We start from the raw sequence: 13,839 nt of genomic DNA on the forward strand, positions 1-13,839 counted from the left end.
TGGAGGAGGAAGATGAGGTGTGAGCTTGGCCAGGGGAATTCTGGGGCATCTGTCCTCATGTACATGAGACTGCTCACTGTGCAGAACAGAGGTGACAACTCCAGTGGCCTGGGCTGGTGGGGAGAGTTCAAGGGCAGTGTGCAGGAGAAAAGCTGGAATTAAATTCAAATCCTGCTCAGTTCTGATGACAGTAAAGTCATCAGGTCACATGTTAGTTCACAATGTCTAACCTGGGCTTATAATCTCAAAGTCAATAGACAAACAAATCAAAAAAGACAGCGGGGCCCTTAAGAGAGCCTGACAGATGTTTGACTCAGGTCACTGGGAAGATGGGGACAGGATGCCCATCTGGCACTGTGCCCCTTTCTGCTCTTCCCTTAATCTTTCTTCATTCCAAATAAAACTTTGTTCCTCCTCTATTCAAACAGTAAAATATTATATAAATATTAATCAGTCTGACTGACATCAGACTCCAAATTTGCCAGTAAGCAATACCCATTAAGTCTTTAACAGTGAAAAACTAGATGGTTAGAAGAGGACATTAGCTATATATAATCTGGCACTTATTGTAATAGAGTCAACCCCAAAATGATGTCACTGATGAGTTTTTAGTTACACAAGAAACTATTCAAAATATTGCTAAATGTGAAAATGTTTCAAATTTTGATATATCACACACACACACACACATACATTAAAAGAAAGAAAAAAAAACCACTCTGAATTGAATTCTTATATACATAGGTCCCAAAGAATGATTTCTCAGATATTAGCAATGATTATCATGAAATAATGAGGGGTGGAAGTTTGCATCTCCTTTTGTATATACAAAATTTCTAACTTTTCAGCCATAAGGGCATATTGTTTTTAAATTTAAAAAAAAAGTAATAAAGCTTTTTTTTTTTAATTTAAAAACGACCCCAAGCCATAAAATGTCTACTCTGTTTAATGGTGCATTCATTGATTTATTTCCTCCTTAATTAAAAACACTAATACATTTATCTAAAAATTAACATATTAAGATCCAAATAAAATAGAAAACAAAATGTACCCAGTAAAATGTGGTAGAAGGTACTGAAATAGGAGCTGGAGTTGCTGTGGAGGCAAACTTTTGGGTTTAATTTGTGCATTTTTCATGTACTGCTGCAGGTTATTTGAAAATCTGTTGTAAAAAGACTAGAGCATCCACTTTATAAGGCTGTTATGGAGTTAAATATGTTCAAAGTTTAGAACAGTGTCTGACCTGTAATAAATACTATGTAAGTATTTAGTTATTATAAAATAATTTTTAAAGCACACTTGACAAGATAACATTATTTTTGAAACAGTCAAAAGAACTTAAGAATTCATTTTTGCATTTTGCCTAAGAACTTGCCACAGTAGATCAAACATTCAATCAGTTTAAGAAATATTGGCTGAGCAGTTACTGTGTGCCTGTTACTTATCCCTTCATTTCTCTCTTGCCTAGACAGGTGACGTTCCCAATACAGACTTGGGCACTGTGAACTCTATGCCACTTACAGGTTTATAGTACACATCACATATTTAGTTAAAATAGCTCCAATATGTTAATCACTTCTATCGACATCATACCAAAATCGATCCTGTCTATCCACATTATAATCATTTGAGCTACCACAGTATTCATTGACCCAAATAAATCAGTTTTCCGAGTGTCCTGTTGCTACATGGACAGGGCTGCTTTTGCTACTCTTTTTTCTTTCTTTCTTTCTTTTTCTTTTTTGTCTTGCTACAATAACCACAAACTGACAGCTACAGTTGGAAAATGTACCTACATTCCAGGAGAGATGCTAGTCCACACCTCTCAGCCCACCACGCATGACCAGTTTACATGTGTGATGGGAAGGAAGATTAGTAGAGATGAATTCCTTAGAGTTTTCAGAGTGTTTTCTTCCTATGGAAGAGAGAAATGGGTTCTTACCCGGTCAGGAAAGTGAGGGAGTTTCTATACAATCATTTGGAAAGCATGTCAGATGTCTTCCGGTGTTGGTATGACACATCGTCTGGTGCTTGACGCTTGGAAAATTTAAAGGTGAGCAAGGGACCCACCCTTATTGGATGATAAGAGTGAAGAGAAGGTCGCAGGAGAATGCTAATGTCCTGATGTAGGAGTTGTGCTTCTGGTGAGCTGCATGGGACAGCATGCTTCATAGACAGGCAAGAGTATTTTCATGGAGACAGACCTGACAGTGGGTGTGGGGGTGTGGTGCAGGAAAGTTGCGAAAGGAGGAACTGAAGGGGGAGTAGGGCCAGCTGCCCTGCAAAGCAGCACCATGGGAGGCCACTAGCAAGCAGTGAGGGTGATGCTGAGAAGCCCGTGAAAGAGTTCTACAAGAGACCCTCCAGAACATCATGCTAGAGACTAGGTAGGGCTTTTCTGTTCTTCATTTCTCTTTAATTTTTATTTTATGCATACAAGAACTGGGGTATAGGCCCGAGATGTGGGGTGGTAGTGAGAGGATTCACCAGAATCAGAGCGAGGAGCAGAACAGGCAGATTGACTGAAATACACTGCTGAGGGGAGCAGCAGATGGGACAGGAGAGGTCTGCTGTGCCATGGGGGAAAGCTCCCAGGCTAGGATCAGGGATAGGGATCGAACTTGAACTCACATTGCAGTGGCTCTGGATAGCTTTGTAGTGCTATGCCATAACTCCTTGTCCACCAGGGAGAGCCCACTTTCCTGTTCTTTAAGGTTCTTTCAAAGACAGAGAAATGCGTGAGGAAGAAGTGAAAAAAATAATGTAAAGATTAAAAGAATCCCATCACACCCTTCTTCCCTACTGCAAGATCCAAGCAACAGTCAGGCTGAATCTGGTACAAGAAAAAGACCTTAAATTGAATGGGAAGTTGGAAGTTTTAATTTAGAAAGGTTTGTTTTTTATGTCTGAAATGAAGCTGTTAAGATCTATATATGAACAAAAAAGCCATGGATTCTTGTGTATTTAGACTTTGCACTTAGAATTTTGGCATCCTTATCTCTTCCAACCATACCAGAAGGAAGTTTTTATTTACTATCCTCATCTTGAAAATTAGGAAACCAAGGCACAGAGAAGTTAAATAACTGGCTGGAGTCACACAGTTAATGGAGTTCAGACCTCTGATTTAATCTAGCACAGGGCGTATGCACTTAACTAATAGGCTACATGGTTGTGATTTAGTTTCTAACCGAACTCACTCAATTTTAAAATATTTTTGATGAAGAAATTACATAGACAACAAATCTGTTATTTTTGTCCTTGTTTTCCTCAGTAAGCCCAACATTTAATTTTTTCCTTCATTTATGTTGCCTAATACTTAAAATTAACAGATTTCCCCTCACCTAGAAATTTAGAATAATCTATTTGAAAAAAGTTAAACCTAGTAATAGTTTACTGCAAGAAATGTTTGACTGATGAGCCTCAGGTTTATCTGTACCAACCAATGTATTTTCCAATTTTCCATCAAGCACTAACCACATTTCTCAGCTGGACTGGGTGAAGGTTAGAGCTGTCGATGACTTAGCACTTCCTTTTGCATGAGTGTTCTGGGTGTTTTGCCTGCTCGTGTCCTGTGTCTTTAGGCCAGACTTTGCCCTGGCTTAGTTGTGTACTCAGCAGCAGCATCTCCAAATAGAAGGTGAAGGACTAAAGCTGTTCTGAAATTTGTACTGACTCCACAAAATTACAGCCAAAGTGTATTCCCAGGAAAGGGAGAAGGATTGCAGCTGAAACAAAATCAATTAAAAAAAATAAATTCCCTTCCCTGGAGCAAGTGCTTGAACATTTCAGGCGGTCTAGGGACTTGGCACTGGACCTTGGTGATTTGACTGACAGCTGGGATAAAGATGAAACTATACAGATGCCAGATTCATTCAGATGGGGGCACGTTCTTTCCTAATTGAAACATTATGTCTCTCTTCACTAAACAATTAAGTGGGAAATTAGCATTTTTAGTCCATAACAATGCTTTAACTCACCAGAGGGTAGTCACGTAAGAGAAAACTTGTAAAACTCAATATTCACGTTTGTGCATGAAATTAAACCAAATGATTCCACTTTAGTAATAGATTTTGTGTTGTAATACATATTTAAATGATTGCAAAGTTTTCCACTCTAAAGAGATTAATAGATCTGACTACCACATGTACAAAATTTTATCATTTATTTATTTTCTTGGAAATTTTTTTCCATTCATATTTGTGAAAACATGTACTCTTAAAAGCCACCAGGGGGAGATTTAAGCACCGAGCACTTCAATAAAGAAAGTTATAGATTTGATATAGTTGTATTTCAATTGACAACTGGAACAACTTAAATTTTGAACTAAGCCTTGATGATAAGGCTTACATCTTGATAAAGCTACCCAAGATATTCCAGCTATATTAAAACCAGGACAGAGCGGCTAGGGAGAACTGAGGAAATATCGCAAAGTCTAGTCTGAGAATACACTCAGTGACTGAGCGTTTCTGGGGAGGCAGTTGGGTTTGGATGGGATGAGGCCTTACATCTCTAGAGAAAGACTCAAATGACAGAGTAATCTGATGCCAATGTCACTTTGTGTGTTGTTTGTGAATCCTGGCTTCCACTGCCATATAACACTTTGATTTGACTCCTTGGGGCGGGCTTTGAAACTTAGAATAACACTGAAATTCTCTGTAAGAATGATGAAAAAAGAAATTAAAAAATGCTTTTAAAGGGTATTTTTGAGACAACTTGTTCCATTTGGGAAGACATAACAGTATTGTAGAAATTCTTGCATTACCTACACCAATTGGGTCATCAAATTCCCTGTTTATAGCAAACAATAACAATTGTTTGATACCATTAAATTTGAGTATAATTTTGAAGGGATAGTAATCTCCAAAAGGAGTCTTTAATAGCATCTGAGATGCAGTCTTCTTCAATTTTTAATTAACATATGGAGGCATTTTCTATATCAGCAGATAACTTGCAGTTTTGTGGGTTTTTTTTCACCTGAAAATGAAAATAGGCTAAAAAGACCATTAGAGCTGGTTCCAGAACAGCCACTTCTGCCATTTTCAGTGGTGACTTTCTGTTTACAAATGACTTAGTCACTTCTGCCAATAAATAAGCTTTTGCATATTCCTAGGTGATTATGTGTAGATGTTCTACAGGAAGCAGTGATTATATGAATATACATACATATAACATATATGTTATATATAATACAAGCATATCCTTTAAGATATTTATGCATTTTGTTTTTGACATTTGTATGAACCTGGCATATATATCTTGATTTTCCCAACTTAGTTGGCACCAAGCTATTTGCTTCTTGCCTCGGTATGTGTGGTATCTGGTATATTGGCATTTGTTCTGCAGGGTCTACGCCCACTGAGAGAATATAATTCGAGGAGAAATAATCCTCAAGAATAAAAAAAAAGTGTCCTGGAGATATGATAGGGTTGGGACAAGAAAGAGGTTTGTGGGTTTCGAGAATATGGGGCATCAGGACATTGTTCCCTAGCAGTACTTTATGAAAACAGCAGGACCTTGTAGTTGAGAAGCACCTACTGCAACAGACTGACTGGGTTTTAGACTTGGGACACCGTGTCCCACCCTAGAGTTCTGAGCCTGAAACAAAGCCTGGAAGCAGAGCTGTGCACTCTCGCCATGGAAGCTGGCCCAGGGATGAGTAGCCATTGCAGACAATGTCCAGAAACAATACTTTAGCACTGGGTAAAATCTACACTGGGAGTTTGGCACATTCCAAGGAAATGGGGCATCAGAAATGGTAAGAAATTTTCTCTAAACTTCAGAAAATTTCCACCTCTATGTATAAGCTTCATTTCTTCCAGTGGGCTCATTTCATGACCCTTCTACACATGTTCCTCATGTGTTGATCCAGGACTTTCTCCCTTCAGACACTTTCTTGCTGGTACTCTCAGCTTCCTGGCTTCCCTGTTCATCGTCTGTAATTGCCTGGCAAATTTTTGATTCCTAATCAATCCTTTTCTAAATGTTCTCCATCTCTAAGCCCTATCTGCTGAGTAGGGACTAAGAATATTCTATGATACTCTGGGGTTGATGCTTCTAAAAATCCCATTTCATCTCAAATTGGGCTTCTGACCTTGCCTGACAAGTCATTGCTCTGGCCCCACTCCTGCCCTATCCTATTTCCCACTCTACCTACTTCCAAACAATGCCACTCTCTCTAAGACCCCTACTTCATTTTCTTCTCTAATTTTCAGTGGTTGCACCTCTGACTTATTTTGTAGAAAAAAGTAGTTTATCCATGAGGCAGAAATGCCCTCATTTTGATTCATTCTACTGCCCGAAATTCACAAACATCCATCTTTCTCTTCCATCTCTGCCTGGTGGAAAGCATATTCCCTTTTAAGGTAAATTCCTGCTCTGGATCTTTTGACTTCTACCTTCCTCAGGGAACTTCTTCACGTTACCCCTTTTTCCTCTTTTACAGTTGTCTTTGCCTTTCTAGCTCTTCCTTCTTAACATCAAAAAGTATGTCATCAGCTACTGATCTTATATATTTGCATGATTCCAAAGGTGTTATGTCATTTATATTTTTCATTTTTGTTTAATTAAATGTTATCACAGATGCCACTCCACCTCTGGCTGTTGACTCACATATCTGATTCCTTATCCCACCCAACACCCTGAGCCCTGAGGTACCTTTATTAAGATGATCTAAATGCATCTCCAACTCAGAACTGTATCATCACCATCTTGATTCTGCTTCTTATTACTTATACAGCTATTCAACGAAGATGTATTGATCAATTAGCATATGCCAGGTGCTGCACTAGATTCAGTGGCAAACAAAAAAGACTAAAAGAAAAGCTGCTTTATGTAATCGAGTTCCCAGTAGGAAATGTATTTCTATCTATATCAGTCAGAATTGAATCAGGGAAACAGAACCTTCGTAAGTATTACAGACTAAGAAGTTATTGTAGTAATAACATCTTACACAAAGTGGGAGGAACTGGGAATATAAGAATCTGAAAAAGAGTTAGAGGAAGTAGGAAAAGGAAACCAGGCTATCTGTTTGCCAGACTAAGATACTAAAAGATACTTGGGCAGGGCCCTCTCTGGTGGTGCAGCAGCTTGGAGCCCTGCACTGTGAAGCTTAACCAAGCCTTGCAGCTTCAGTGAGCTCAATCTCCACCATGGAGGTGGTCCACATGACCAGCAGACCTCTCCTGCTGCCTGCTGCTCCAGTCAGTATTGTGCTTTGTCAATCTGTTCTGCCTGTTCTGCTTCCCATGCTGTTTCTGGCGAATCCTCTCACCTCCCCTGCACCTCTGGCTATACCCCATTTCTGTATGCATAAATAAATAAATCTTAAAAGAAAAAAAGAAGAATTGGTGGGCAAGTGCAGGTTACTCCTTCCCTCCCTGCTTCTGACCTCCCCAACCTTCAGAGGCTAAGAGCTGCTGCTTCACTTCTGCCCACTTTCCACTGAAAACATGCAGTAAAAGTCTCAGTTTAAGTCACCTGTCAAAGTCCGTGTGTCATAAATCTATTTTGAAAGTCTCTCTTTTAAAGGTGAGAAAGTGGAGAAGTGGTGAAACCCAGCATATACATTTCAAAGGAGGATGTGTTTTTAACAAAAACATAGCAGACTAGTGGAATAATAGTTAAGAGTGGCTATGGGAGCCTTAAAGGAATAAAATGCTCTTGAAACAGAAATGCTCCCTACCTTCAGTGTGAAGGCCAGCTTTAGTTCTGGCAGTAGTGCATGTCCCCGTAAATTGATGTCTACCTAATACCTCGAATAAGGACTTATTTGGAAATAGGGTTTTTGCAGAAATAATGAATCAAGGATTTCAAGATGAAGTAACCCAGCATCTACAGTGGGCCCTGAATCCAGTGACTGGAGTTGTTTTAACAAGAGGCAAAGACAGGGAGTGACGCAGCAGGAAATCAGAGAGGCAGAGACTAGAGTCTCTGAGCAATCCCTGCCGCATGCTCAGAACACCAGGAACCACCAGAAACTGCAACTGACAAGGAGGAAGCATGACTCTTATTTTGATTTCTGGCCTCCAGAACTTTAAGAGAGTAAATTTATGTGGCTTTAAGTCCCCAAGTTGTAGTAATGTAATTATATAACAAATAAAGTAAGACTTTTCTGCAAGCATATTATACTTGTGGGAAGAAGGGGGTTTAAAATCTTTTACTTATTTTATATCCTGTGTAAAATATCTGCTCACACCATTTTAGTATATTATTTTTTCCCCTAGACCAGCTGGGGTGAGTTGTTTTCAGAATTCAGAACCCTGGTAATATAGAAGAGCCAAGTGAAAAGGAGACACTGCAACGAGATTGTCTGCAAGAGGCTGTGAAAGTCTTTCACTACTTGCTATGCTAATTTTATAATGTTAGCGTATGAACTAAAAACCTACCTACTCTATCGTTCTTACATTGACATTTTCTTTCACTGTACTAAAATAATTCTACATTTTAAATTTGCTGATTTTAAGTGTTCTGTGTAGACTAGGGAAGAGATGCTATGAGAAAAGACAAGGAGAAAAGGCTTTGCAAACTAAATATGTCATCTCTGGAGAGCAATAGTTCCCACCTTCATTTATTTCCTGACTTGTGCAGACGACAAGCTAGGAAAGGCATAGAATACAGAACCTCAGAAGCTAATATATTTTTAGCACCATCTAATCCAATCACATAATGATTAACCCATCACCTTTACAATGTCACTGGAAAGATATGTCCAAGCTCTCCCCAATGTTCCTGAAAGACAGAGGACTCAGTACCTCCTGAAACAGTCATTGAATTTGAGGATACTAATTGAGACAAAATTTCTTTAGACAATTTGAAATCTGGTACTTTTGATCATTTACAATTTTGTAGTCTGGAGTTACTAAATACCACATTTTTCCTCTGAATGATAGTGCCTCTCACACTTAATCCCAACTATCATCTCCACTCCAAGGTTTTCCCTTCTCAGCCTTCAGATTCCATTTTCTGTGGCTAACACGACTCCATTTCCTACCCTGAGAGGTAAACGATGACTGGTCAGGCCTTTACGCCACTTGCCTCTGTGGCTAGCACCTGTAGCCTTGAATGCAGGCAGTGCTTAGGAGCGTGGGCGTGGGTATGGGCGCATGCGTGATGGGGGACACCTGGAAGATGACGTGGCATGCGTGAGTGTGCACACCTGGGGCTGGAAGCTGAGGCTATGAGGTGGTGTCGCACAGAGCAATAGCAGTGTAGGATGGCTATGGCAGAATGCCTACAGCTGCAAGACGAGTGACTACAGAGAGACAGAACCACTAGACCACGCTTCAATCGGTAAGGCAAAGAGTTCTCTTAAAGCCGAGGGTCCCACTTTTATCTTTCCTTATTTTCATGTAGTGACTGTGCAGGATTTTGACTTTCCCGCCACCAAGAGGTTTCACCTTTGTGCTCTAACAACTATGGTCTAATATGTAAATCCCGTCATGCTGTGCTACAATATATATTTGTTTCTGTTCTGTCTCACCCCCCCACCTTACCCCCGTTGGGCAATAATCTTACTTAGAATAGGGGTGATGTTTTTTATCTTTGGAGTCCAAGTAAAACAATACATTCCTGCACATATACCTGACTTTAACAGTTACTTGAATGGTTTGTAAAGATTTCCCAAGAATTGCCTTTGGCCACTGATATAGTTCATGAAATGACTAGTCAAAATAATGCAGAGTTATATAAAACGCAGACTTTAGCATATTGTGTGGTTAAACTACCTCAAAGAACTCAATAAAAATCCTATTAGAGAAAATAGGTGTGTCTGTGAAAGCATCAGTTCAGGGTGGAGGATACTAGATTGGATAAGGATCTGGATTGATACAAATTAGAATCTGCCTTTTATCGAGGATGGAGCTTCCCCAGCATATTCACAGGACAAGTTAAGTACTTAGTTATCAGACTGTAATTAGTTATATGGTAATTAAATAAATAGTTATCAGATGGTAACTATGATGGAATGGTGAGTTAGAGAATGGGAAAGTAGATGATTGCAACAAATGAAGGTAGTGGGGGTAGAAAGTGATGGCATGAGAGTCAAAAGTGAAGGAGGAAAATGATCCAGGGAGAATGGAAAGCACCTATCCCAACTCTGTGTCAGAGATAAGAGAAGCAGTCATTATTTGAGGGGAAGCCCAGGTAAGAATTTATTTTTAGGAGAAAGGCAGACTTAAGAAACAGGTGAAAATCTTGAAAAACATTGACTAGATAGGGGATTAGATGTTAAGAGGGAACACAGTCTACAAGACCATCCTCAGTTTGGAGACCAACTGCAAGTTCAAGGAGTGCCCACAATCATTTGCAGTTTCGATAATTCACTGAAAAGACTCAGAGAACTAACTGAAAGTGGATGTAGTCACAGATTTTTTTGTTTCTTAATCAAGAGAGGATTCGAATTAAAATCAATCTAGGAAAGAAGTACCTAGGGCAAAGTTCATGAAGAGAACAAACTCAGAGCTTCAAGTTGTCAGTCCTCTACCAGAGACTTAGGACAGTTTTCCTTTTCCAGCATTGATGTCTGATGATATGCATGGAATATTGCCAACCAGAGAAGTTCTCCCAAGTCTTGGTGTCCAGAGTTTTATTAGGGTTCCATCACATAAGCATAATTGATTGACCATGTGGCTCATTTTCATCTCCATTTCCTCAAGATATCAACTAATACGAAGTGGTCCAATTCATCTATCGTAAATCACATTGTTATTTGTTTGACTTCCCCAAGGATAGCAGACAAAGACATCCCTATGATGCATAATATTTCAGGGGGTTAGAGAGAACCTGCAGAAGCCATGGGAAAAGATCAGATCTCTCTTTAGGAAAGGTGAAATTCCTTATTATACATGTGATTATAATGGTGATTGGCTGAGATCCTGGTAGTCAGAGTCCAAGAAATATGCAATGTTGTATTGGATGAGTAGAACAGTAAAACAAATCTATGTTTGGTGTGCTTCTGCACAACATAGCTGCTTCAAGTGTCTTGGTTTAGGAAATGCATTTTCACTTATTCTTTTTGAGGAATGTAGGTTTTCCTACTTGCCTTGTTCCTACAATGAGCAAATGTTTTCATTTTCCCAATTCAAAAGTTCCAGGAAAAATACTGCTCTCTTGCATTCCTACTCTATGTCATGGGTGACAAACACATTCAAGGATTTATTGGACTTTACAAGGACATAGTTCTCGAAAGTGAGGGTTTGTTGCTTATACCAACGCATATCCTACTAGGGGAGGAAATGAATGAATTTTTTAAACATTTCATGTCTTGACAGGCTTCTGATTCACCTCAGCACAAAGGAAGATTAGAACTTCCCTTAAAGGCACATGTCAGCTTATTTGTTTGACTAACAGACTTAGTCTAACCACTCATCTCTCTCACTACCACTGGAAAATGAAAGAATAGCCTGAAATAAAAACAAAATGATATGAATAAAAGGCCAGAATTAAACTGATGTATCAGAACTCCTTGTGATGGTATAGGTTCAAAGCTTGAATCCTGTCAGTGAGCATAACATTTTAGAATGCAACCTTGATGTGATGTAAAATATAAAACTCCCTTATGCACCCAAAATATAAAATATTTCAAGGTGTTAACAAAAGTCACTATGGAAAGAGAAAGAAAGAGAAAGGATTATGATTCCCCTAATTCTTCTAACAATAGTGGTAAATACATGTGGTTACCTAGAACATACCATTCAGTCTATTATTCAGCTACTATCTGGAGTCATTTCTCTTTTGTCTCCTCTCAGAACATGATGTAAGAATGAAAAAAAAAAATAGTTTGTCAATGATTCTTTCTCCACCAAAATGACCCCTTTTAGCTCTCATTCTCAATTGTTTTGGATATTGTTTTCACTTTAGCAGAAATAAATAAGAGAGTTACAATTTTTTTTTTTTTGTATGCGAGAAGACGATACATACACAGTTTGAGATCAGAAACCCTATCAGCCATTTCACAGTCACAATGGTACCAGGTTCAACCTGTTCTCTTCACTGAGCCCTCTGACATGATTATCCAAGGTGTATCCTCAAAACAACCTTGGGGCAGATTTGTTAGGTCTAAGAAATGACTGTAAACAAAGTGTGTGGTATTACTGGGTTTTTGTTTCTTCACTGCAAATGATGCATTCAGAACTTAGCATACCATTGTTACAACCAGTGTGGCCACCCTCCATGTGAGAATCCCAGCAGAGGGTAGTTCCACCTACTCCATAGATCTTTGTGCCATTATTACCATACTTACTACCTCTTTCTACATTATGAACCTGACCAAATACATATTTTTCCTTTTAAAGCAATTTTAGTAATCTTTTAAAAGAAACAAGACAAAAGAGAAATAACCACTTAAATATATTTACCTTTTCAAGGCTTCCTGCTCTTTATAACTCCTTATTGACTCATGGATCCATCTGGAATCATTTCCCACAAGCTAAGGCATTTCTGGATGTACAGGTGCACTGAGATGATATTTTGTTGTTTTTACTTTCCCGAAATGTCATTATTTTACCTTCATTGTGAAGGACATTTTCACTGAGTATAGAATTCTGGTTAGATTTTTTTCTTTCCCTTTCATCTTTTTAAAGATATATCACTTTCTTCTAATTTGGATTCTTTCTACGAAGAATTCAGATATCTTTTGTGCCTTTGCCTTTATATAATGTGTATTTTTCTATAACTATTAATATTTTCTCTTAACTGAAAATTAGATTTTTATGTACCTGGATGTAGTACGATTTATGTTTATCCTGCTTGAGATCTAAGTTTCTTAGATCTATGGAAATTAGTGTTTTGACTAAATTTTAAAAATTTATGTTCAATAATCATTTAATGTTTCTGATCCATTAGTTTTCTCTTTTCCTTCTGTGACTCCAGTCAGATCTCTAAGGCTCTAATTTTTTTCCCCCTTTTTCTGGAAGTAACAGTATTCAACAAGGTACAGGTTATAGATATATAGCTTCTCATCTTAGCAGCTATAAATTTCACACCACACTCACTACCAAATGTCCAATAAACATCCATGGCCAAGCTATTCCCTTCCTCACCCTTCCACTTCAGTAATGAACATTTTGTTGTCAGAAGATTCTATTAATTTTAGCAAATGTTTTCCCACCCCCATCCAGATTACAGATTGGTCATTTCTAGTGATATGTACTCTTTATGGTCTCTATTTCTCTTAACCTATCCAGTGAGTTTTTCATTTGAGATGTATGACAAGTTCTAGAAATTGAATTCTTTAGTTTCCATTTCCCTAAAGATATTTCTTATCTGTTTATACTTTATGTTTATCTTTTAGTTTGTGCCCTTGAACATTGTTAAAGATCTTTTAAAGCTCTGTCTACTAATTCTAGTATCTAGACCATTCAGAAAGCTGTTCCTATTGATTTCATTTCTTACTTTTAGTACATAATCCCCTGTTGCTTCACAAATCCAGCAATTTTCTTATTTTATACTGGACATTATGATGGCTATTCAGTCTTTATTATGTTGTCTTTAAAAAATATATATTTATTTATGTATGCAAGAGTGAGGTGTAGACCAGAGATGTCAGAAGGTGAGAGGATTCACCAGAGACAGAGTGGGGACAAAACAGACAGATTTACTGAAATAACACTGTTGAGGGGAAGCAGATGAAGGTCTGCTGCACCCTGTGTGTCAGCTCCCTGTTGGAGGGTGGAACTCTGAGCTGCAGTGGCTGCTGATAGACTTAACCCCTTGCACCACCATGGTGACCCTTCACTATATTGTCTTTGAAGGAGTGTTTTGTTTTTCCTGGAGAGCTAAATTATGGACAGATCCTTCTTTGGGGCTTGGTTTGAATTTCTTTTTATAAGATTGTTCTATTTA

This window comes from Condylura cristata, unplaced genomic scaffold (genome assembly GCF_000260355.1).
Source record: "Condylura cristata isolate star-nosed mole 26May11 unplaced genomic scaffold, ConCri1.0 scaffold00013, whole genome shotgun sequence".
NCBI lineage: Eukaryota > Metazoa > Chordata > Mammalia > Eulipotyphla > Talpidae > Condylura > Condylura cristata.